Below are 27,644 nucleotides of genomic sequence, written 5' to 3'. Positions count from 1 at the left end.
CCTGCTACCTATATATAATATTATATATATCTGTCTGACTGCTCAGCTCACACAGCTTATAATTGTGGGGGAGACTGGGGAGCACTACTGCAGTGCCAGTTATAGGTTATAGCAGGAGCCAGGAGTACATAATATATTATATAGTGAGTGACCACCAGACACACAGTGCAGTTTATTTAATATATCCGTTCTCTGCCTGAAAAAAGCGATACACACAGTGACTCAGTCAGTCACATACCATATCTGTGTGCACTGCTCAGGCTCAGGCCAGTGTGCTGCATCATCTATATATATTATATATCTGTCTGACTGCTCAGCTCACACAGCTTATAATTGTGGGGGAGACTGGGGAGCACTACTGCAGTGCCAGTTATAGGTTATAGCAGGAGCCAGGAGTACATAATATTATATTAAAATTAAACAGTGCACACTTTTGCTGCAGGAGTGCCACTGCGACTAGTGACCAGTGACCTGACCACCAGTATATAATATTAGTAGTATTCTATCTCTTTATCAACCAGTCTATATTAGCAGCAGACACAGTACAGTGCGGTAGTTCACGGCTGTGGCTACCTCTGTGTCGGCACTCGGCAGCCCGTCCATAATTGTATATACCACCTAACCGTGGTTTTTTTTTCTTTCTTTATACATACATACTAGTTACGAGTATACTATCTCTTTATCAACCAGTCTATATATTAGCAGCAGACACAGTACAGTGCGGTAGTTCACGGCTGTGGCTACCTCTGTGTCGGCACTCGGCAGCCCGTCCATAATTGTATATACCACCTAACCGTGGTTTTTTTTTCTTTCTTTATACATACATACTAGTTACGAGTATACTATCTCTTTATCAACCAGTCTATATATTAGCAGCAGACACAGTACAGTGCGGTAGTTCACGGCTGTGGCTACCTCTGTGTCGGCACTCGGCAGCCCGTCCATAATTGTATATACCACCTAACCGTGGTTTTTTTTTCTTTCTTTATACATACATACTAGTTACGAGTATACTATCTCTTTATCAACCAGTCTATATATTAGCAGCAGACACAGTACAGTGCGGTAGTTCACGGCTGTGGCTACCTCTGTGTCGGCACTCGGCAGCCCGTCCATAATTGTATATACCACCTAACCGTGGTTTTTTTTTCTTTCTTTATACATACATACTAGTTACGAGTATACTATCTCTTTATCAACCAGTCTATATTAGCAGCAGACACAGTACAGTGCGGTAGTTCACGGCTGTGGCTACCTCTGTGTCGGCACTCGGCAGCCCGTCCATAATTGTATATACCACCTAACCGTGGTTTTTTTTTCTTTCTTTATACATACATACTAGTTACGAGTATACTATCTCTTTATCAACCAGTCTATATATTAGCAGCAGACACAGTACAGTGCGGTAGTTCACGGCTGTGGCTACCTCTGTGTCGGCACTCGGCAGCCCGTCCATAATTGTATACTAGTATCCAATCCATCCATCTCCATTGTTTACCTGAGGTGCCTTTTAGTTGTGCCTATTAAAATATGGAAAACAAAAATGTTGAGGTTCCAAAATTAGGGAAAGATCAAGATCCACTTCCACCTCGTGCTGAAGCTGCTGCCACTAGTCATGGCCGAGACGATGAAATGCCAGCAACGTCGTCTGCCAAGGCCGATGCCCAATGTCATAGTACAGAGCATGTCAAATCCAAAACACCAAATATCAGTAAAAAAAGGACTCCAAAACCTAAAATAAAATTGTCGGAGGAGAAGCGTAAACTTGCCAATATGCCATTTACCACACGGAGTGGCAAGGAACGGCTGAGGCCCTGGCCTATGTTCATGGCTAGTGGTTCAGCTTCACATGAGGATGGAAGCACTCAGCCTCTCGCTAGAAAAATGAAAAGACTCAAGCTGGCAAAAGCAGCACAGCAAAGAACTGTGCATTCTTCGAAATCCCAAATCCACAAGGAGAGTCCAATTGTGTCGGTTGCGATGCCTGACCTTCCCAACACTGGACGTGAAGAGCATGCGCCTTCCACCATTTGCACGCCCCCTGCAAGTGCTGGAAGGAGCACCCGCAGTCCAGTTCCTGATAGTCAGATTGAAGATGTCAGTGTTGAAGTACACCAGGATGAGGAGGATATGGGTGTTGCTGGCGCTGGGGAGGAAATTGACCAGGAGGATTCTGATGGTGAGGTGGTTTGTTTAAGTCAGGCACCCGGGGAGACACCTGTTGTCCGTGGGAGGAATATGGCCGTTGACATGCCAGGTGAAAATACCAAAAAAATCAGCTCTTCGGTGTGGAGGTATTTCACCAGAAATGCGGACAACAGGTGTCAAGCCGTGTGTTCCCTTTGTCAAGCTGTAATAAGTAGGGGTAAGGACGTTAACCACCTCGGAACATCCTCCCTTATACGTCACCTGCAGCGCATTCATAATAAGTCAGTGACAAGTTCAAAAACTTTGGGTGACAGCGGAAGCAGTCCACTGACCAGTAAATCCCTTCCTCTTGTAACCAAGCTCACGCAAACCACCCCACCAACTCCCTCAGTGTCAATTTCCTCCTTCCCCAGGAATGCCAATAGTCCTGCAGGCCATGTCACTGGCAATTCTGACGAGTCCTCTCCTGCCTGGGATTCCTCCGATGCATCCTTGCGTGTAACGCCTACTGCTGCTGGCGCTGCTGTTGTTGCCGCTGGGAGTCGATGGTCATCCCAGAGGGGAAGTCGTAAGCCCACTTGTACTACTTCCAGTAAGCAATTGACTGTTCAACAGTCCTTTGCGAGGAAGATGAAATATCACAGCAGTCATCCTACTGCAAAGCGGATAACTGAGGCCTTGGCATCCTGGGTGGTGAGAAACGTGGTTCCGGTATCCATCATTACTGCAGAGCCAACTAGAGACTTGTTGGAGGTACTGTGTCCCCGGTACCAAATACCATCTAGGTTCCATTTCTCTAGGCAGGCGATACCGAAAATGTACACAGACCTCAGAAAAAGAGTCACCAGTGTCCTAAAAAATGCAGCTGTACCCAATGTCCACTTAACCACGGACATGTGGACAAGTGGAGCAGGGCAGGGTCAGGACTATATGACTGTGACAGCCCACTGGGTAGATGTATGGACTCCCGCCGCAAGAACAGCAGCGGCGGCACCAGTAGCAGCATCTCGCAAACGCCAACTCTTTCCTAGGCAGGCTACGCTTTGTATCACCGCTTTCCAGAATACGCACACAGCTGAAAACCTCTTACGGCAACTGAGGAAGATCATCGCGGAATGGCTTACCCCAATTGGACTCTCCTGTGGATTTGTGGCATCGGACAACGCCAGCAATATTGTGTGTGCATTAAATCTGGGCCAATTCCAGCACGTCCCATGTTTTGCACATACCTTGAATTTGGTGGTGCAGAATTTTTTAAAAAACGACAGGGGCGTGCAAGAGATGCTGTCGGTGGCCAGAAGAATTGCGGGACACTTTCGGCGTACAGGCACCACGTACAGAAAACTGGAGCACCACCAAAAACTACTGAACCTGCCCTGCCATCATCTGAAGCAAGAAGTGGTAACGAGGTGGAATTCAACCCTCTATATGCTTCAGAGGTTGGAGGAGCAGCAAAAGGCCATTCAAGCCTATACAATTGAGCACGATATAGTAGGTGGAATGCACCTGTCTCAAGTGCAGTGGAGAATGATTTCAACGTTGTGCAAGGTTCTGATGCCCTTTGAACTTGCCACACGTGAAGTCAGTTCAGACACTGCCAGCCTGAGTCAGGTCATTCCCCTCATCAGGCTTTTGCAGAAGAAGCTGGAGGCATTGAAGGAGGAGCTAACACGGAGCGATTCCGCTAGGCATGTGGGACTTGTGGATGCAGCCCTTAATTCGCTTAACAAGGATTCACGGGTGGTCAATCTGTTGAAATCAGAGCACTACATTTTGGCCACCGTGCTCGATCCTAGATTTAAAGCCTACCTTGGATCTCTCTTTCCGGCAGACACAGGTCTGCTGGGGTTGAAAGACCTGCTGGTGACAAAATTGTCAAGTCAAGCGGAACGCGACCTGTCAACATCTCCTCCTTCACATTCTCCCGCAACTGGGGGTGCGAGGAAAAGGCTCAGAATTCCGAGCCCACCCGCTGGCGGTGATGCAGGGCAGTCTGGAGCGACTGCTGATGCTGACATCTGGTCCGGACTGAAGGACCTGACAACGATTACGGACATGTCGTCTACTGTCACTGCATATGATTCTCTCAACATTGATAGAATGGTGGAGGATTATATGAGTGACCGCATCCAAGTAGGCACGTCACACAGTCCGTACTTATACTGGCAGGAAAAAGAGGCAATTTGGAGGCCCTTGCACAAACTGGCTTTATTCTACCTAAGTTGCCCTCCCACAAGTGTGTACTCCGAAAGAGTGTTTAGTGCCGCCGCTCACCTTGTCAGCAATCGGCGTACGAGGTTACATCCAGAAAATGTGGAGAAGATGATGTTCATTAAAATGAATTATAATCAATTCCTCCGCGGAGACATTGACCAGCAGCAATTGCCTCCACAAAGTACACAGGGAGCTGAGATGGTGGATTCCAGTGGGGACGAATTGATAATCTGTGAGGAGGGGGATGTACACGGTGATATATCGGAGGGTGAAGATGAGGTGGACATCTTGCCTCTGTAGAGCCAGTTTGTGCAAGGAGAGATTAATTGCTTCTTTTTTGGGGGGGGGTCCAAACCAACCCGTCATATCAGTCACAGTCGTGTGGCAGACCCTGTCACTGAAATGATGGGTTGGTTAAAGTGTGCATGTCCTGTTTATACAACATAAGGGTGGGTGGGAGGGCCCAAGGACAATTCCATCTTGCACCTCTTTTTTCTTTTCTTTTTCTTTGTATCATGTGCTGATTGGGGAGGGTTTTTTGGAAGGGACATCCTGCGTGACACTGCAGTGCCACTCCTAGATGGGCCCGGTGTTTGTGTCGGCCACTAGGGTCGCTAATCTTACTCACACAGTCAGCTACCTCATTGCGCCTCTTTTTTTCTTTGCGTCATGTGCTGTTTGGGGAGGGTTTTTTGGAAGGGCCATCCTGCGTGACACTGCAGTGCCACTCCTAGATGGGCCCGGTGTTTGTGTCGGCCACTAGGGTCGCTAATCTTACTCACACAGCTACCTCATTGCGCCTCTTTTTTTCTTTGCGTCATGTGCTGTTTGGGGAGGGTTTTTTGGAAGGGCCATCCTGCGTGACACTGCAGTGCCACTCCTAGATGGGCCCGGTGTTTGTGTCGGCCACTAGGGTCGCTAATCTTACTCACACAGCTACCTCATTGCGCCTCTTTTTTTCTTTGCGTCATGTGCTGTTTGGGGAGGGTTTTTTGGAAGGGACATCCTGCGTGACACTGCAGTGCCACTCCTAGATGGGCCCGGTGTTTGTGTCGGCCACTAGGGTCGCTTATCTTACTCACACAGCGACCTCGGTGCAAATTTTAGGACTAAAAATAATATTGTGAGGTGTGAGGTATTCAGAATAGACTGAAAATGAGTGTAAATTATGGTTTTTGAGGTTAATAATACTTTGGGATCAAAATGACCCCCAAATTCTATGATTTAAGCTGTTTTTTAGTGTTTTTGGAAAAAAACACCCGAATCCAAAACACACCCGAATCCGACAAAAAAAATTCGGTGAGGTTTTGCCAAAACGCGTTCGAACCCAAAACACGGCCGCGGAACCGAACCCAAAACCAAAACACAAAACCCGAAAAATTTCAGTCGCTCATCTCTAATATATATATATATATAGCACTGTAAATGAGCCTTTAATACAAATAAATATTTTAGGTTTTGGGCTTTCATTGAATTTAGATTTAGGATGCATGCCCATGTTATGCACAGAAGCTCTCAAAAAGGTGTTCTGTTTATGACAACAGTTTACAGTGATATATTATGCTGTGAACCAGTCGCATCTGAGAACCCATTTAGAGTGATCATTTCAGTGTTTACAAAACTCTTGTTGAAAGACAATTTTCACTACTTATTTAGCACCTCAAATGTTATTGGTGATTTCTATTAATTACTTTGAAGAACAGAGGTTTATTGTCGACCTTGTGTCACCATCACTTCCGTGCATGCACACATTGGTGGAAGTTTTAAAGTTTTTTTTCTGCTTCTGGTCCTACATCAGAAGCTAGCCAATGAAGATATTGTAATTGTGCCATTGGTAGTTAGCAGGAAAAAGTGTCTGGTCAGGCCAGAGGTGCCCATTTAGGTCGCTTTGCAGGTTATCCGTTACTGATGAGTGCCTGCTGTTCAACTAGTAAAAAAAATCTTTCTGCTACCCTTGAAATGGTATATACTAAAAAGTGTAGCTCTCCATGAAATTAATTAATTAATTATGCTTTTTGTGATCTTTAGAATTCAAGCTAACCTCATTTAATTTTTAATGCATGATATATGGTAATGGGATCTGTTTTATTTTCTGTTTGAGTAGTCATAGGTGGAAGCCCAGTAAAGATGAGTTTCCAATTTGTTGAATAGTCTATTGGAGGAAGTGGTGATATATTTTGTTACATGTTATTATTTGACTTCTGATTATTGTGTTCTTTGCAAAATGGATAACTGAATAAACAATGTGTAATGTATTCGGTATATCTTCTCCCAATTTGCTGAAAACACTAGAGATTAGGACACATTAATCTTGCCTTGTGATAGAAAAACAATCATCTCCTCAATTCCTCTAAACTAATCTGTTTCCAGTTGCTGCTAACTGCCAATTATTAGGGCTATGTTGTTAATTGTAAAATACGGTAATGTGCTAATTATTCTAATGAGCTAATCAGTACCTTTTGTGTGTTTACTGTAGTGTTAATTAACACTGTTGACAATCTTTAGAAAAATCTAAAATAAGATAGTTATTTAATTTTGCATAAATTGTGTCTTCTGATATTTTGATATAGGAACACTACTTTTTAATTGGATAAAATGATAAAGCTACTTATGTTTAGATTTTTATGTAGTCTTGTGTAAGTGAATCTTAAGGGGGTTACTGACGGGAGAGATGTGTGCTGAGCCATCTTAACACAGACCGTTCAGCACAGCGCGATGTGCTGAGCGAGGGGGGGGGGGGGCGGCGGACGGGGGGCCGCTCACTTCACACAGCGCTGAAGTGAGCGACCCGCTAGTTTGAGCCTGCATGCTCAATCTAGCACCGGCGATAACGACGCGCGCGGCCGCGCATCGCTATCGCTGGGGGGGGCATACACACGGCAGATCCCTGCTTAAAATCTAAGCAATCTAGTCAGATTGCTTAGATTTTAAACACGGATCTCTCCGTGTGTACCCCCCTTAAGGATATGACCAGTAATGCAGTTAAACAGATACAAAATGCTTATGGAAAACAAAAGACAATGGACCTAATTCAGAACTGATCGCTCCTCTGCAAATTTGCAGAGGGCTCCGATCAGATAGTCGCCGCCCATAGAGAGTGAAAACTCATCCTGTGCAAGTGTGCGAATGCATGCGTACGGCGTGCGAAAACTTCGCCAGACAGCTGCAAATCTGTTCGCAACTCACCATCGAATAATTTTTCCAGTCTGTGCTTAGCCCAGGACTTACTCCTCCAGGGCGATAGAATCAGGCTGTTCGTGGCCGGAGTTGACGTCACACACCCTCCCAGAAAACGCTTTGGAAAGTCTGTGTTTTCTCTTACGTCCTAGAGGATGCTGGGGACTCCGTAAGGACCATGGGGTATAGACGGGCTCCGCAGGAGACATGGGCACCTAAAAGAACTTTCTAGTATGGTGTGCACTGGCTCCTCCCTCTATGCCCCTCCTCCAGACCCCAGTTAGATCTTGTACCCAGAGGAGATAGGGTGCATTACAGGTGCTGTCCTGAGTTTTCTGTAAAAATAATTTTGTTAGGTTTTTTATTTTCAGGGAGCTCTGCTGGCAACAGACTCCCTGCATCGTGGGACTGAGGGGAGAGAAGCAGACCCACTTCTTAAGAGTTAAGGGCTCTGCTTCTTAGGCTACTGGACACCATTAGCTCCAGAGGGAGTCGGAACACAGGTCTCACCCTGGGGTTCGTCCCGGAGCCGCGCCGCCATCCTCCTCACAGATGCCAGAAAAAAGAAGCCAGGTGAGTATGACAGATCATAAGAAGACGTCAGGCGGCAGAAGACTTCAGATCTTCATGAGGTAAGCGCGCAGCAGGAAGCTGCGCGCCATTGCTCCCACACTTACACACACACATGGCACTGATGGGTGCAGGGCGCGCGGGGGGGGGGCGCCCTGGGCAGCAATAAACCTCGTTTTTAGGCAAGAAGCATGTAGTTAGGCTGCGGGGCAGTAAACTACGAATCCCCGCCATTTTCTTCAAAATCTCGAGCGGGACCGAAGCCTGCCGTGCGAGGGGGCAGAGCTTGATCCCTCAGCACTAACCAGCGCCATTTTCTCCACAGAGGCTGGCTCCCTGGACTCTCCCCTGCTGAACATCAGAGGGCTGAAAATAAGAAAGGGGGGCACATATTTAAAGCGCAGTGAGTGGGGAATTCTGTATACATTTATATGTAAAAGCGCTATCTGGGTTTTTTTTCCCTGGGTCAGTTGGCGCTGGTGTGTGCTGGCACACTCTCTCTCTGTCTCTCCAAAGGGCCTTCTTTGGGGAATTGTACTCTTATAGTTATATCCCAGTGTGTGTGTGGGGTGTCGGTACGTGTGTCGGCATGTCTGAAACGGAAGGCTTATCCAAAGAGGAGGTGGAACAGATGAGTGGTGTGTCTCAGTCGGCGATGCCGACTCATGATTGGATGAATATGTGGCATATGTTAAATGCTAGTGTAGCTTCACTGCATGAAAGACTGGACAAAGCAGAGTCCAGAGCGTCGGCAGGTAATCAATCTACAGATTGTGCCGACTCACAGGACCCATCGGGGTCTCAGAAATGTCCCTTCTCACAAATAAGGGACACAGATACCGACACGGACTCTGATTCCAGTGTCGACTATGATGAAGTAAGGTTGCACCCCAGGGTGACAAAGTATTCAGTGCATGATTATTGCAATAAAATATGTGTTACATATCACTGATGAGCCCTCGGTGCCCGACACGAGGATACACATGTTTAAGGGCAAGAAACAGGTTATAAACTTTCCTCCTTCCCATGAAAAAATTAATGAGTTATGTGAAAAAGCTTGGTAAACTCCAGATAAGAAACTGCAGATTCCCAAAAGGGTTCTTATGGCGTACCCTTTCCCTACACAGGACAGGGTACGTTGGGAATCCTCTCCCACAGTGGACAAAGCCTTAACACGCCTTTCCAAGAAGGTGGCGCTACCGTCCCCTGACACAGCGGCCCTCAAGGACCCTGCAGACCGCAGGCAAGAGACTACACTAAAGTCTATCTACAGTCATACTGGTACTTTGCTTAGACCGGCAATTGCGTCGGCATGGGTATGTAGTGCAGTAGCAGCTTGGACAGATACACTGTCAGCTGACCTTGATACCCTAGATAAGGATACAATTTTGTTAACATTAGCTCATATTAAGGACGCAGTCTTATATATGAGGGACGCTCAAAGAGACATTGGTTTACTGAGTTCAAGAGCCAATGCTATGGCTATTTCGGCAAGAAGAGCCTTGTGGATCCGCCAATGGACGGGGGATGCAGACTCAAAAAGGCATATGGAGGTTTTACCTTACAAAGGTGATGTATTGTTTGGGGACGGCCTCGCGGACCTGATCTCTACAGCTGCCGCAGGTAAGTCGACCTTTTTACCTTTTGTTCCCCAACAGCAAAAGAAACCCCCACAATATCAGATGCAGTCCTTTCGGTCGCATAGATCCAGAAGAGGTCGGGGCTCCTCTTTCCTCGCCAGAGGTAAGGGTAGAGGCAAGAGGACACCTGCTGCGGCTGGTTCCCAAGAGCAGAAGTCCTCCCCGGCTTCCGCTAAGTCCACCACATGACGCTGGGGCTCCCCTGCGGGAGCCCGCTCAGGTGGGGGCACGCCTTTGACTATTCAACCAAGTCTGGGTTCAGTCAGACGTGGACCCTTGGGTGATAGAAATAGTCTCTCAGGGCTACAAGCTGGAATTCGAAAAGGTGCCCCCACGCCGATTTTTCAAGTCGGCCTTACCAGCTTCTACTCCAAAGCGGGAAGTAGTGCTAGCTGCATTTCAAACGCTGTGTCAACAGCGAGTGATTATCAGGGTTCCCCTGAGCCAACAGGGAAAAGGGTATTATTCAACCCTATTTGTGGTCCTGAAGCCGGATGGTTCGGTCAGGCCCATTTTAAACCTAAAATCCCTGAACATGTACCTGAAAAGATTCAAATTCAAGATGGAATCGCTTCGAGCGGTGATAGCCTGCCTGGAAGGGGGGGATTTTATGGTGTCACTGGATATAAAGGATGCTTACCTTCATGTCCCCATATATCCCTCTCATCAGGAGTACCTGAGATTCGCGGTACAGGATTGTCATTACCAGTTTCAGACGTTGCCGTTTGGGCTGTCCACGGCCCCAAGGATTTTCACCAAGATAATGGCGGAAATGATGGTGATCCTGCGCAAGCGAGGAGTCACAATTATCCCATACTTGGACGATCTCCTGCTAAAAGCGAGATCAAGAGAGCAATTACTGGAGAACGTGGCACTCTCTCAGAGAGTGCTTCAGCAACATGGGTGGATTCTCAATCTACCAAAGTCACAGTTGGTTCCGACAACTCGACTAGCCTTCCTTGGCATGATACAGGACACGGAACAAAAGAAAGTTTTCCTCCCGTTGGAAAAAGTCCAGGACCTCCAGAACATGGTCCGAGAACTACTGAAGCCGAAAAGAGTGTCAGCTCATCAATGCACTCTGGTTCTGGGGAAAATGGTGGCAACTTACGAGGCCATTCCCTTCGGCAGGTTCCATGCAAGGACGTTTCAATGGGATCTTCTGGACAAATGGTCCGGGTCCCATCTACAATTACATCAAAAAATAACACTGTCCCCCAGGGCCAGGGTGTCTCTTCTATGGTGGCTACAAAGTGCTTACCTTCTAGAGGGTCGCAGGTTCGGCATTCAGGACTGGATCCTGGTAACCACGGACGCGAGTCTCCGAGGATGGGGAGCAGTCACCCAAGGAAGAAATTTTCAGGGACTATGGTCAGACCAGGAGTCCTGTCTACACGTCAACATGTTGGAGCTAAGAGCCATATACAATGGCCTTCGACAAGCGGATATTCTTCTTCGCAACCTACCGGTTCTGATTCAATCAGACAATGTCACATCATAAGCTCATGTGAACCGCCAAGGCGGGACAAGAAGCAGAGTCGCGATGGCGGAAGCCACCAGCATTCTTCGCTGGGCGGAAAATCACGTAAGCGCTCTGTCAGCTGTCTTCATTCCGGGAGTGGACAACTGGGTAGCAGACTTCCTCAGCAGACACGATCTCCATCCAGGAGAGTGGGGACTTCATCAAGAAGTCTTTGCAGAGATAACGGATCTCTGGGGAGTTCCTCAAATAGACATGATGGCGTCACGCCTCAACAAGAAGCTTCAGAGGTATTGTGCCAGGTCCCGGGACCCTCAGGCAATAGCAGTAGACGCTCTGGTAACACCATGGGTATTCCAGTCGGTCTACGTGTTTCCTCCTCTTCCTCTCATCACAAAAGTGTTGAGGATCATAAATCGAAAAAGAGTACAAACAATACTCATTGTTCCAGACTGGCCTCGAAGGGCCTGGTACTCAGATCTTCAGGAGATGCTCATGGAAGATCCCTGGCCTCTTCCTCTAAGGGAAAACCTGTTACAGCAGGGGCCCTGCATGTTCCAAGACTTACCGCGGTTACGTTTGACGGCATGGCGGTTGAACGCCGGATCCTAGCGGAGAAGGGTATTCTGGAGGAGGTCATACCTACTCTAATAAAGGCTAGGAAGGAGGTGACGGTAAAACATTATCACCGTATCTGGTGGAAATATGTCTCTTGGTGTGAAACCAAGAATGCTCCTATGGAAGATTTCCATCTGGGTCGTTTTCTCCACTACCTACAGACAGGAGTGGATATGGGCCTAAAGTTAGGCTCTGTTAAAGTACAGATTTCGGCCTTGTCAATATTCTTTCAGAAGGAATTGGCTTCTCTCCCAGAAGTCCAGACATTTGTAAAAGGAGTACTACACATCCAGCCTCCTTTTGTGCCCCCGGTGGCACCATGGGACCTGAACGTGGTGTTGCAGTTCCTTAAATCACACTGGTTTGAACCCCTTAAAACGGTGGAGTTGAAATTTCTCACCTGGAAGGTGGTCATGTTGTTAGCCTTGGCATCTGCGAGGCGTGTGTCAGAATTGGCGGCCTTGTCTTACAAGAGCCCTTACTTGATTTTTCACGTAGATAGAGCGGAATTGAGGACTCGTCCTCAATTTTTACCCAAGGTGGTGTCTTCATTTCATATGAACCAACCTATTGTGGTGCCTGTGGCTACGAGTGACTTGGAGGATTCCATATCCCTGGATGTAGTCAGGGCCTTAAAAATGTATGTAGCCAGGACGGCTAGAATTAGGAAAACAGATGCATTGTTTGTCCTGTATGCTGCCAACAAGATTGGTGCGCCTGCTTCGAAGCATACTATTGCTCGCTGGATCTGTAACACGATTCAGCAGGCTTATGTTACGGCTGGATTGCCGTTACCGCATTCAGTAAAGGCCCATTCCACTAGGAAGGTGGGCTCTTCTTGGGCGGCTGCCCGGGGCGTCTCGGCATTACAGCTTTGCCGAGCAGCAACTTGGTCGGGGTCAAACACTTTTGCTAAATTCTACAAGTTTGATACCCTGGCTGATGAGGACCTAGCGTTTGCTCAGTCGGTGCTGCATAGTCATCCGCACTCTCCCGCCCGATTGGGAGCTTTGGTATAAACCCCATGGTCCTTACGGAGTCCCCAGCATCCTCTAGGACGTAAGAGAAAAAAAGATTTTAAACCTACCAGTAAATCTTTTTCTCCTAGTCCGTAGAGGATGCTGGGCGCCCGTCCCAGTGCGGAAAATCTGCAAGACTTGTATATAGTTATTGCTTACATAAGGGTTATGTTACAGTTAGACTCGGTCTTGGACCGGTACTGTTGTTTGTTCATACTGTTAACTGGTTATGTGTATTCCAGGTTATATGGTATGATTGGTGTGGGCTGGTATGAATCTTGCCCTTATATTAACAAAATCCTTTCCTCGTGTTGTCCATCTCCTCTGGGCACAGTTCTCTAACTGAGGTCTGGAGGAGGGGCATAGAGGGAGAAGCCAGTGCACACCATACTAGAAAGTTCTTTTAGGTGCCCATGTCTCCTGCGGAGCCCGTCTATACCCCATGGTCCTTACAGAGTCCCCAGCATCCTCTACGGACTAGGAGAAAAAGATTTACCGGTAGGTTTAAAATCTTATTTTTGCTGACCCTACCAGAAAACGGGCAGTTACCACCCTCAAACGTCCGCTTCCTGTCAATCATCTTGTGTACGCCTAGCGATCAAAATTTTAGCAACTTTCTGTTGCTGTTTGGCATTACGCCTGTGCATTGCAGTGCATATCCATGCGCAGTATTTCAATAATCAGCCGCTGTGCGATTTCGCACAACAGTGATCAGGTCTGAATTGTCCCAGTGTGAGAATAATTGAGCTGACGTCCCAATTTTCAGATGTACTAGGCCTTGATGAGTGATAAAGTGGAGAGAGATAAACTATCAACCAGTCAGCTCCTAGCTGTCATTTTTCAAACACATCCTTTAACAATTGCCGTTAGGAGCTGATTGGCTGCTACTTTATCTCTCTCCATTTTATCGTTCTCCACTTTATCACTCTCCAAGGCTTCGTAAATCTCCCCGTGGGCTGCTATGTTATTTCTTATTTAATGTGTTTTTGTTTTCTTTACATTTAAAGCATTATTAAGAGTTATACCAGAGTTATTAGTAGCTCTATGTACAGCTGGCTTTTAGGGATGGTGATGTGGCTGATATTTCTTTTCAGGTACAGGTAAATACTATTGCACCAGGCACATGTTGCTGGAGCAGAAATACTTTCTTGAATATTATTTTTGGTAACTTGGCAATAATGACAATCTGCAAACTCTAGTCTGATTTAAGGCATGACTTTTAGTTAATGCCTAGGTAAATGGGTTGCTACCCAGGCTTTGTTTGCTGTGGTGTTTATTGCTAGCCTTGTAGTGGGAAGAGGGTATTGAGGGTAGGGTTCAATCATTCAGCACATGTTTGTACCACTATTTATTGTTTGGTGTCTGGGCTGCAGCCATTATGGGCTGCTGTATTTTTTCTTATTCAAAGTATTTTCTTTTTTTTCCCTAAGTGTTCTTACATTTAAAGAATTATTAGAGTTATACAGGAGTTAAACAGAAGTAAACAGTAGGATAACAGTCTACCTGAAATCTCTGCTATGGTAAAACTGCTTTGAAGATTAACTTTTTTGGCCCCCCTCCAATTCAAACACCTGGGCACTGCTTGCTGGGTACCCTGCTTGGACATTGCATGGAGATAACACTTCCTTGATAAACTTCTGATTGTCCTACAGCTCCTGTACTCCATCCTTGACACTCTCCTGACCTGCCTGAAACTTCCTGATGCTGCTGTAGGCTCTGTTCTTCTGACCATTGGATGACTATACCACCCCCTCTGCACCACTATTTCTTTGAGCTGGGGCACATACCCCGAATCTGGTACAATCCTGGTAAAACCAGGATATAGAGCATCCCTACCCTAAACCTCACCCTAGTATCCTATCCATAATACTACTTTTCTCGTAGTGCGCTTCGTTTTTCTGCACTTGTTATCTGGTTCGGTACAACTTTATTTTTAGTTAAGTACTGCATTGTTACTTGGTAAGTACTGTTTCAGCGGTTGCTGAGTTCTCAAGCTAAGTTGGCTTGATGTGCCTTGTGTGTGTGAGTTGGTATGAATCTCTCCACTTCTTTGTTAAATCCTTCTCTCGAAGATGTCTGTCTCCTCGGGCACAGTTTCTAGACTTAGTCTGGTAGGAGGGGCATAGAAGGAGCAGCCAGCCCACACTCTCAAACTCTTAAAGTGCCAATGGCTCCTGGTGAATCCGTCTATACCCCATGGTACTAATATGGACCCCAGCATCCTCTACGGACTTTGAGAAAAGGATTTACCGGTAGTTAACCAAAATCCTATTTTTATCCTTAATACCATAACCCCTATCCCAATCCCCTAAACTAACCCTAATAACCTAACCGCTAACACAAACCACTAACCCAACCCTAATACCCTATCCCAAACCCCAAAACTAACCCTAATAGTCTAGCCTCTAACCAAAACCACTAAACCAACCCTATTACCCTATTCCAAATACCCTAAATTTACCCTAACCTCTAACCCAAACCCCTGAACTAACCCTAATACGTTAAACCTAAACCCTAGTAACCTAACATTAATACTTTAACCCAGAGATTCTCAAACACGGTCCTCAAGGCACCCCAATGGTCCAGGTTTTAAGTTTATCCATGCTTGGCCACATGTGACTTAATTAGCACTTCAGTCAATTTGATGTAACCATCTGTCCTGAGCCATGCCTTGAGGACCGCGTTTGAGAACCTCTGCTCTAACCCCTAACTATAATACCATAATCCTAAAGGGGAGACTAGATCGGCCATATTTTTCTTTAATGCCGTCAAATTCTATGTTTATATATGATGGGAAAAGGGAAAATAAAAACACTGATAAATGACTGATTTGTGTGTGTCATGCACCACATATATTGTATATATATTGTGTATATATATATTGTGTGTGTGTGTGTGTGTGTGTGTGTGTGTGTATATATATATATATATATATATATATATATATATATATTGTAGCCTATTGAAATTAGATGAGCATTAACTGGAAAGATACAGCTAAGACAAATGTGGTCTTGCTCATGGGTAATTTTAACTATAGAGATAAATTGTGACTGTGAAACATAGTTTTGGCAAAATAAGCTGATTTTTATCTCCTTTATTGAGAGTCACTCTAAACTATCCCCAGCACTAACGAGCTAGACACTGACCCTCTGCAAAGCACATTTATTCCGATTCCAGCAAAAGGGTCTTCAGAAAAAATGGAATAAACTGTCTGAAGAAGCGGGCAGCAGTCCCGTGAAGTGCGTAACAAAGCTTATGCAGTTTATTACATGCTGTTTAAGATGGTCAAGACACATTTGTATTGATGCCATATTATAAACCTTTTGTCAATGCATTTTTCTACTGTACATAGTGGTGACGTGAGAGTGTCACCCTGATTGTATATATCTGATTTTTAAGTTGTTTTCACACCCTGTTTCCTTCAGTGCACTCCTGAAAATGTTTTTCTTTTAGTTGATTCTACTCAGGATATCCTAAAAACTGACGTTTTCTTAGGAATAAATTACAAACACTCATTGTCTTGTGAAATAAACAATATAGCATTCACTGCATTAAAACTACCAATGACAACCCATGTAAATCCTTTTGAAATATATTTCCTTTTTTATTTTGGAGTGCATGATGTCCGCAGTTTTGTACTTTAAAAATCTGCTTGGTAAGATTGTTAAGCCTCTTTTTCACCTGCTAAATAAGATAACACGTAAGCATAAGATAACTTTCATTGTAAAGGTTCAGGCGATCAGCAGCTGTCTCAGCACTCTTTGGGATATTCAACCTTCATGGCTCAACTTACCTTGCTAATAGCTGCAGGATTTTCTTGCATTAGCTTGATAAGAGTTTGACTGTTTCTGAGTTAGCATTAATGTCAGCTTTTATGCTTTATAATTAGTAAAGGAATATTGGTCTAAAAGAAACAATCTTGCTTAAAGTATTTGTAGACGTAGCTTTTGGTTTTAGATTTCTTTGAGTCAGGAAGCAGTCAGTTTGATTCATCTTCCCCAGCAGCTGGTACATTTGTTTCCCCTATTTGTGTAGTTATGTGTATCAATGTTTGATATGGTTGTGAACAAATGTCAGATTTTTCAGAGCAATATTTTCACATAGCTACATATGGGTTGGGTTCTAAATGCCGGCGGTCAGGATGCTGGCGGACAGAATACCGACCACTGCATCCTTACCTTCCCTTCCCCCATGGCCCCCTAACTCCCCCTTCCCGCAAGCCTAACCCTCCGTAGTGGTGCCTGAAACTAACCCACCCTTCCCGCAGCCTAAACATAACCCTACATCCCCCGCAGCCTAACCTTAATCCACCCTGGGGTCGCCTAAATGTAACCCCCCATTTCCACAGCCTATACATAATCATCCCCACCTCACAGTAGTCTAACCCCCCCCCCCCGCAGTCTAAGGCACCCCTCCTGCGGCTTACCTCTCTGGAGGCCCTGCAGATAAAAGCCCCCCCCCCCTCCTGCAGCCATCTTCTCTGGAGGCCCGGCATTCTGAGATATGTCGGGATTCCAGCATCGGCATTTTGACTGCTGGGATCCCGCCCGGATCCTGCTGTGTCCTTAAGCATTTTAATTTGTTTTCTTGATTTATTGTGTTTTCTTGTATTCAAGTAATTAGAAAATCAAAAAGCTGTTTTCCACACTGTGCTGAACAATATGTAGCAGCAGCCGGAGTTATAACACAATTATCCAATAGGATGAGAGGGATTGGGTATGAAATACCAGCAGTTGGGATCCCAACAATTACAAGTCCGACAGCAGGATCCCAATGGACAGAATCCCGACACATACCTAGAAGTATTTTACCCTACCCCAAATCCTAACCGTACCCACCTCTTCTGTGGCCTAACCCTGACCTTCCCCTCCCGTAGCTTAACCCTAACCTCCCACATCCCTGCAGCCTAACCCCAACCTTCCCCATAGTGCCTAACCCCATCTCCACTACTTGGGATTTGTTGTGATTCTGACATCAGGATCCCAACAGCCAATATTTTCACCACATCTTGATGGGAGTCCTTGGAAATATTTAGTGATGACTTTATACGAAATACATATGCAAATAGACAGCATATTTTACTTTCCCATTATTTCTTTAATTCAAGTATGTATTAAAACATGAAAATAATGTCATCTAGCGATAACATCTTTAGAAAATTTAGGAAAGAAAATATCTGTCTTCATACCCCAGCTCTACCCAAAACAATTGTAATGAACTCTGTGTACAGTTTGGGTGGCTACACATCTGAATAACAGACAATCGTCCCAATGTTCAGGGCCAGATTCCCTTTGGCTCAGACCATGCCCGATTGGCCATACACATCAGGGACGTGCAGTCAGGGGAGGCAGAGCCTCACCTCTAATACTCCACTGAAAAGAACAGATTTTTCCACTAATCTGTGTTGCATTTACAGTATATAGAACAGTCTGAGTTATAAATTATAAAAATATTTTTTTTCCATTAGAGTATGACAGGGACAGATGATGTGAGGCAGCGACAGATCTCAATCAGAAACTTCCTGGAACTGGGGGTGGGGCCTTGCTGCTGTTGATAATACTTAAAAAATTGGAGGCATTCCTCACTATGGGGGCCATGCCTACAAAATCACGTGAGTGGAGAGAGGCGGCGGGTGACAGTCAGGTTCCCAGCGAGACACGGAAGCTGCACCTGATCAGCGCTGCTGCATGTCTCCCCACCTCTGTTTAGTCATGAGGCACATGTCCAAATAGCTGCTCATTGTTGTGTCCACCCAGGCAGGTAAGCAGCACTCCCAGCATTCAGACTCCCCCTCCCCGATATACACACATGCCATGTGCAGTGGTTCCCCAGTTTTTTACCTCACCACACATCACTGGTACACTCAAGTAAGATTTAATGAAGTATGGAACGATTATTATTCCATCCATCATTAATATGCATCGGGTTGCATGTGATATCTTCCGGTTGGCTGTGCAGCAGGGACGTCCGGAAGACGTTGCATGTGACCTACGGGAGCACGCCATAGTGCATACACACTAGGCGATATGCACGATTTGTCGTGCCGATACGGCAAATTGTGCCAATATCAGCCTACTGTTTACTCACCCTTTGTCTGCTTATTTACTCATCTGTTTTTTCTTACAGGCACATATGTAACTTTTTTACGGACTGTTAATAAATGTATTGGCTGCTGGACAGTATACTTATAGGTCACTGGCTTCTGTATTACAGTATGTAGTATATTTGCTACAGCACATGCAATTTTTTCCCTAAGAGCAGAGTTGTTTTTTCTGCCAATTGAGCACTTTTGTAGAATCTTGTCATGTTTGATGTCATTTATCTCTGACAAAGGAGAAATTGGCTTCATTGCTCAGTATATACTATGTGCATGTTATCCAATCAGAAGTGTATTCTGCGAGAGGAGCATGAAAACTGCAGAACTAGGTACATGCAATCCCTCCTATTTCTAAATCATTGTGGAGTGATTTTGTTGGTGAAGCGAATCTGTAGGGCAGGCTTTAGGGAGCCACACTAAGCAGACAGTATTTGCACTGGATATTTCTCCTCGTGAGTTCCAACAAGTTCAGTTATTGGTGATGCAATCCGTGGACGATATGATGAGTGCGGGGAGTAGTGGATTGGCTGTATCAAATTCAACACTTTCTTCCTAGAAATGTTTGTTGATTAGTAACTGGACACTTTGTACATTTAATAAACAATTGCATGAAATGTACAGTAATACAAATCAACAATATACTATAACTCAAACTTGCAATAGGTAAGTATACACATGCCTAGTCTGCATGCCCTTTGGAGGTTTGATATAAAAAGCAAAAAATAAAGAACGTAAATAATAAGAGTAAAAGGTAATACAAGTAAAGTTAGAAATTATTTGATTGAGTTCATGTACTCTATTTCACACAATCTATCAGCCAGTAAAGCTGTAGCCTGGTCAGTATATATTTATTGTACGTGTTAGAAGACACAGGGAAAAGGTTTACACTACTTCCCATCTGTTATTAAATCAGCTCGCTGTAACTAACAATGCTTACTATGCATAAACATTGTTTATCCACGTGTCTTGCAGTTCCAGTAAGTTACATCAAATGACAATTTCATCCAATTGCCATTATCTTACGTTTGTTTTCCTCCCGATGATGTGCTGTGTGACTTGTTACTGTCCCAAGAGGCTTTAGAAGTTTTACATTTTAAAATGTGAGGTTTGTTTCACTAAGATCTTAAAGACTGCTGTTTTGATGAAAATTATATGTTCAAAGTTTTTCAAAATGAACCTTGAAGTATTGCCCATGGTTTCTATTTTTAAATAACTGACTATTCCATCTATTGATGTCTACATTCTGAGACTGTATAATTCTAGCAAGAACTGTTCTATTAAAATGTTTAATTTCTAAAATGTACGGTAAGGTAAGCCTATTTGGAAATTATTGATTCTCTTGTGAAAGAAAAAAAGTATATTGCACTATTGGTGAATTTTGTAAATAGTACTCTATTTTTGTTTTATTCTTTTTGACATAAATGATTAATTTAAAATTATCTGGTATCCACTAAAATTCAGTTTACTGGTGACCTTGGCCTGGCTGGGGCCTTGGTCAGCTGCTGAGGGGCAGAAATGTCCCCCTGTGAAGTGTGCATAGTATTTTAAATATTTTTTTATAGGGGTTGTGGTCACGTTTCCCAGATTTGACCATTCCCCCAATATACGAGCCCTGTTAAGATCTGAATGGTGCTGGCAATATTGCAGCTTAAATGTCCTCCAGTCTATTTGTATACAGAAATATTATGACCAGTGGCGGATCCTTACCAAACATAGGGGGCTGCCGCTACCCCAATCAGGAGAGTCAACAGCCACCCCGAGTCCCGGCATCTGCGCTGGGACCGGCGCAGATGTCGCGGGGTGTGACTGCACATGTACAATTGCCTGGCTTGTATAGACTGCATCGTCAGCAGCCCATATAAGCTGGATTGGGTTGCGCAAAAGACAGGGAGTGGCTTCCTACAGGAAGCCAGCTCTCTGCTAATCGCAACCTATTCTGGAAGTCCCAGAGGAAGGAAACGCCTTCAAAAACACAGGGACTGCTTTGTGTATCTGTAACTGACAGCTAGGACTTATAATAGGAAGTCACTGCCAGTCACAGTGAAGCCAGTACAGTCACGGACTGCATCTGGCTTCATTGATACTGAGCTGGGTGATGGATTTTACCTGGGTGTAAAATCAGCCACTGACTGCGACTACAACAAGTAAACATTGGTATGTTATGTTAGTGTTAGATATTTCACTATAATTAATCACACATAAAGAGATGTGTCCTCATACACTATTGCTGCAGTTGCACCAAACATCCCTTTTTGGTGCACCAGGTCACATGCAACTCGGATTGCATTGAGTGTCTTTTTTTGCCCTGATTAAATTGCTATAAAACACTTGTATATCTGCGTGCAACGGAGTCTGAATCTGTATATGATTACAGCATCCTGTATGTCTGCATTACTTATATTTCATCCTTTTCATGGGTACAGTATTTCTAATTGATGGCAGATGTAGGAAACAGAATTAATAAGCTTATTACTGTTTCTGTTGGCCATTAGCACAGGCCAGAATGAATATTCAGCAGTGTGTTTAGGCGGTCAGTTATAATTCTGTACAAATGTATTAATATAGGGTAGCTATGATTCCAAACTAGTGTATCCTTACACACAGGAAATCAGGAGTGGCAAGTGAGATGCTGTACAGGTGTTTTAAAGGGCATTCTTTGGTTTGGCCTAGAGTTGCCATTTAAAGCCATGACCATGAACGTGAATGACATAAGAATTAGAAGTGTTTTTCACTGGTTTTGTGTAAGCCTTTCAGTGGTATTAATTAATTTTGACTCTCCTAGGGCAGCACTTGTGGCAAACAGCTGTCTTGGCGAAGACTTTGGCGGCCAGACGAGCATGTAACAAGTCTTCTGTAAATGACTCTTTCAGTGATGGTTGTTCTAGTGCTCATGCACATTAAATAACGTGGTCTGAGCATGCATAAGCTGGTAATGGCTGCCTATGCATAGTAAATAATTTGTGTGTGTTTTGTCTGCAAATAACGATGTCTGCGCCTCCATTAAGGCTACAGATGCACGTGTAACCATTATTTGGGAAAATGGGATTGTTCATGTGTGCATGTACAAGCCAGTAAGGCTGCATTTACATAGTAAAACCGTTTGGTCTGCACATGCACAGGCCGGAGTGATTTCTCTTTTATAATGGAAGATATGAAAGCTAAAAATCTATAGAAAAAGGCTTTTGCTTGTTTAATAATTAGATATCTAGGTATGATTGCAGACTACTTTAAATTGGTTTGTCTACATTTTAGGAAATGGTGGACAAAAACTCCATCTCTCATTGACTAGTAGACTGTCTGGATACTGTCATCACAGGCAGAGCCAGATTAACCTTGGGGGATGGGCCTACAGCTCTAGGCATCCACATAAATAGGCCAGCTAGTCCCACAGTTGGCCATAAATCCTAAATAATAAAATCGTATTTCTATTTTCCTCCCAAAACCATAGCCACACTAGCCACACTTGGACAACACTGGTCACAGCTGCTCCACTTCTCAGAATAGGCCCTTGATCATTTTCAGCCCATGCGGGCATTAATCTTAACCTGATCACAGAAATACGTATATGGTTTCTGTACTGCTGCATTTTTTTTTTTTTTACCAAGTTGCCTTTTTTACTAGTGCAAAGCACTTTTCTCATAGGAAGTTGGATGATTTGCTTCAAATTTACAACCCATAAACACACACAAAAGGCAAGAGAATAAAAAAGATATTCAGCGATAATGTTTTTCATTGTTAAAGGGAAGAATTGTTTGTCTTTAAAATCCAAAATAGTGAGGATTTCAGTTTAGACATTGACCTTTTGCTTAATGTTTTATTGTATTACATGATACCACTGTACATTGTGACACTATTATACCACAGTGTCTTAGCTGAGATCTATGGTGGGCCTTTAATAGTCTTCCAGACTCGAAGATTGTTCCCTCTGCTGTCATTTACTATTAATTTAATAGCTCTCCTGAGACTGGCTCTGCTGTATATATCAGTTGTGGGCAATTTATGGTCTCAAAGTACTTATCTATTCAGTACTTTCCCTGGGTCTCCAAATTGCAAACATGCCAAAATGTGTTATAAGCCCAAAATCAAACATCCCTCTTATATAAATATATTCAATTTATATTGTACATATAGGCACAAGTTCAGAACATGGGGTAGCTTAACTAATCTGCCACAGAACACTATCCACGTGGACATCTGTTTGGAATAGTAATCTGTGGCAAGCGAAGCGAGCCCGCAAGGGTACACATTTGAATGTTCTGCGAACCCAGGGGGTTCTATGTTCTGAACTAGAACCATACATATAATAATCTATATACAGTACAAATTGCACCCTTAAAAGGTAACCGAAAAGCAAATGAACATTATTATTGAAAATGAACCCGTGTCTGTTATAATGCCCATCTTTGACAACATCTGGCATCCTCCTTTTGGCCCTCTCATGGAAATCCAGAGTAATTTACTATACTGCAATTAAACCCTCATTATATTTTTCTCTAACGTCCTAGTGGATGCTGGGGACTCCGTCAGGACCATGGGGAATAGCGGCTCCGCAGGAGACAGGGCACAAAAGCAAGCTTTTAGGATCACATGGTGTGTACTGGCTCCTCCCCCTATGACCCTCCTCCAAGCCTCAGGTTTTTGTGCCCGTCCGAGAAGGGTGCAATCTAGGTGGCTCTCTTAAAGAGTTGCTTAGAAAAAGTTTTTAGGTTCTTTATTTTCAGTGAGTCCTGCTGGCAACAGGCTCACTGCATCGAGGGACTTAGGGGAGAGAATTTCAACTCACCTGCGTGCAGGATGGATTGGATTCTTAGACTACTGGACACCATTAGCTTCAGAGGGAGTCGGAACACAGGTCTCGCCCTGGGGTTCGTCCCGGAGCCGCGCCGCCGACCCCCTTGCAGATGCTGAAGATTGAAGAGGTCCGGAACCAGGCGGCAGAAGACTTTTCAGTCTTCCTCAGGTAGCGCACAGCACTGCAGCTGTGCGCCATTGTCTGTCAGCACACTTCCCACAGCGATCACGGAGGGTGCAGGGCGCGGGGGGGGGGGGGGCGCCCTGGCAGCAATGTAGAATACCTGTATGGCGAAAAATACATCACATATAGCCCTTGAGGCTATATGGATGTATTTAACCCCTGCCAGACTTCACAATCTCCGGAGAAGAAGCCCGCCGAAAAGGGGGCGGGGCCTATTCTCCTCAGCACACAGCGCCATTTTCCCTCACAGAAAGGCTGAGGGGAAGGCTCCCAGGCTCTCCCCTGCACTGCACTACAGAAACAGGGTTAAAACAGAGAGGGGGGGGCACTGATTTGGCGATATACATATATATTAAATGCTATATGGGAGGAACACTTATATAAGGGTTGTCCCTGTATAATTATAGCATTTTGGTGTGTGCTGGCAAACTCTCCCTCTGTCTCCCCAAAGGGCTAGTGGGTCCTGTCCTCTATCAGAGCATTCCCTATGTGTGTGCTGTATGTCGGTACGTGTGTGTCGACATGTATGAGGAAAATGTTGGTGAGGAGGCGGAGCAAATTGCCTGTAATGGTGATGTCACTCTCTAGGGAGTCGACACCGGAATGGATGGCTTACTTATGGAATTACGTGATAATGTCAACACGCTTCAAGTGGGTTGACGACATGAGACGGCCGGCGAACAAATTAGTACCGGTCCAGGCGTCTCAGACACCGTCAGGGGCTTGTAAAAACGCCCATTTACCTCAGTCGGTCGACATAGACCCAGACACGGACACTGATTTCAGTGTCGACGGTGAAGAAACAAACGTATTTTCCTTTAGGGCCACACGTTAAGGGCAATGAAGGAGGTGTTACATATTTCTGATACTCCAAGTACCACAAAGAAGGGTATTATGTGTGAGGTGAAAAAACTACCTGTAGTTTTTCCTGAATCAGATAAATTAAATGAAGTGTGTGATGATGCGTCGGTTTCCCCCGATAGAAAATTATTGGCGGTATACCCTTTCCCGCCAGAAGTTAAGGCGCATCGGGAAACACCCCTCAGGGTGGATAAGGCGCTCACATGCTTATCAGAAAAATATCCTAAAAAGTATACACACACATGCTGGTGTTATACTGTGACCAGCGATCGCCTCAGCCTGGATGTGCAGAGCTGAGGTGGCTTGGTCGGATTCCCTGACTAAAAATATTGATACCCTTGACAGGGACAGTATTTTATTGACTATAGAGCATTTAAAGGATGCATTTCTATATATACGAGATGCGCAGAGGGATATTTGCACTCTGGCATCAAGAGTAAATGCGATGTCCATATCTGCAAGAAGATGTTTATGGACACGACAGTGGTCAGGGGATGCAGATTCCAAACGGCACAAAGATGTATTGCCGTATAAAAGGGGAGGAGTTATTTGGGGTCGGTCCATGGGACCTGGTGGCCACGGCAACTGCTGGAAGATCCACCGTTTTTTACCCTAAGTCACATCTCTGCAGAAAAAGACACCGTCTTTTCAGCCTCAGTCTTTTCGTCCCTATAAGATATCTGCCCAGGGATAGAGGAAAGGGAAGAAGACTGCAGCAGGCAGCCCATTCCCAGTAACAGAAGCCCTCCACCGCTTCTACTAAGTTCTCAGCATGACGCTGGGACCGTGCAGGACCCCTGGATCCTACAAGTAGTATCAAAGGGGCACAGATTGGAATGTCGAGGCGTTTCCCCCCTCGCAGGTTCCTGTAGTCTGCTGTACCAATGTCCCCCTCCGACAGGGAGGCAGTATTGAAAACAATTCACAAGCTGTATTCCCAGCAGGTGATAATAAAATTACCCCTCCTACAACAAGGAAAGGGGTATTGTTCCACACTATAGGGTGGTACTGAAGCCAGAAGGCTAGGTGAGACCGATTCTAAATCTGAAAAATTTGAACACTTACAAGGGTTCAAATCCAGATGGAGTCACTGTCAAAGTCAGAAAAATGTCTCTATGCACGTTGCCATATTTGCACCGCACACTGGTCCGCGCTGCGCATGCGTACGCTCTCCCGTGAAGGCGCATACCCGCGATAGCGTGCACTCGCAGGCGCGGTATGCGTATTTACGGTAGAGTTTATGTAGTCGTAGCGTGCGACTCATTCGTTACAAATGTTCACAATTAATGTAGTTTGTAGATCATGGTCCCCTTGATAGATTCTGAAAGTTTGGTTAAAATAGAAGGTCCCTGGTTAAAGGAATCCCTCTTTGTATTGTACGAAGGGTCTGACAGGAATCATACAGCAGTGTTTGGTACCCATCGGAAGAGTATTTAATTAGTAATATTCCGGTGTTGGTTTGGAGCGTATTAATCGCTCGTGCGAATAGTTATGGACATAAGAAGTTTATGTCCATTTCTATTATTTACACATACTCAGGTATGCGGCGGGAAACCCAGTTTCCCACCCACCTGAGCTGTTGGAAATCGTCACAGCCCACCTGTATGAATCACCCTATGACCTTTTGTTATGATGCAGGGCCGAATTCCTTCGGCCAATGGACAATGGGATTGTAGGACCAGGAGATTGCATTGTGTGTGGGGCATAAATAGGCAGGCCGACCACATCCAGCTCTCACTCTCTCATCAACGGTTATCTGCTGATAGCCGGGAGCTGGATATCGAGGCGCAGGCGATCATACCCTTTGTGCGTAAGTTTCTCTCCGTAATCATTGTCTTTCTGTGAGCCAATTTCTCTCATCTCTCTCTCTCTCTCTCTCTCTCTCTCTCTCTCTCTCTCTCTGTTCTGTTCTCTCATATCTCCCCTAGACTAGGCTAGTATTGTATTGTATTAGATAGTATTGTATTGTATTGCATTTAGGTCAGTGTAGTATTGTCTTTTTATATTTATTGTTTAGTTCTGTGGTTAGGAAGTCTCTGTTATATTGTAGTGTATCATTTGTACTGTTATCCCCTTTTTCAAATATATTAGATATAATACAGTTAATAGGCTTTGGAACCTAAACCAGTATCTGTGTATTTTCTATAGTATTAAGTGTTCACTTGAGCGTCGGTGACGCTCAAGCAGCCTTGTAGTTAGTCAGGTTACACAAGGTTGCACTTACACCCTGTACTCACATTAAGGTATTCTGTGTATTTCATTGGTATAAGGTTTAAACATTAAGGTATAGCGTTGTGAGCGTCTGCGCCGCTGGTGACCTCCTCGTGGTCTCGAGCGTATGCTACGCCATAGCGAATCATTACTCTAGTCATAACCAATAACGTGTCCTGTGATCACTGGGCCGTGAGCGAACGTGACGCTTGAGCGTCTCGCCTACGGCGGAGCGATCGTTACGCAAATAGCGTACCCTAACGGTACTTCTTAAGCAAACAGCGTACAGTGTTCTTAGACTTCATAAAGGGTTGTTTATACGACAAAAGTATTTAGAATTGTCAATTGGGGACTCGTCCTATCCTTCTCATATCTGCACTAGGTAGATCAGCAGACATTATCCCCCAGCAAAGGGTGGGAGGTTGTCTCCCAGTGCTGACGGGATAAGCGTCTGCTTCGCTTAGATAAAGAGTGCTGAAGGAATCCGGGAACCGGAAGTAAGAACAAAACGCTTGTGTCTTTTAAAAACTGTTTTATTTCTCTTCTGTCTTGCATATACACGCACGCATACATTTATCTGCATTTCTTTTTTTTCAATTTCGTATATCACTATTCCTGTTTGCCAATTTTT

General features: G+C 44.8%; 1 protein-coding gene across 3 annotated transcripts in view; it reads left to right on the top strand.

Moving 5' to 3' along the window:
• The window catches only part of TMTC2 (transmembrane O-mannosyltransferase targeting cadherins 2), a 447,032-nt gene that overhangs the window by 152,918 nt on the left and 266,470 nt on the right, over positions 1-27,644 (top strand). The gene's annotated exons all lie outside the window — the stretch shown is intronic.

The sequence above is a fragment of the Pseudophryne corroboree genome, chromosome 6 (assembly GCF_028390025.1).
Source record: "Pseudophryne corroboree isolate aPseCor3 chromosome 6, aPseCor3.hap2, whole genome shotgun sequence".
Lineage (NCBI taxonomy): Eukaryota > Metazoa > Chordata > Amphibia > Anura > Myobatrachidae > Pseudophryne > Pseudophryne corroboree.
This window is presented reverse-complemented; position numbering and strand designations above follow the sequence as displayed.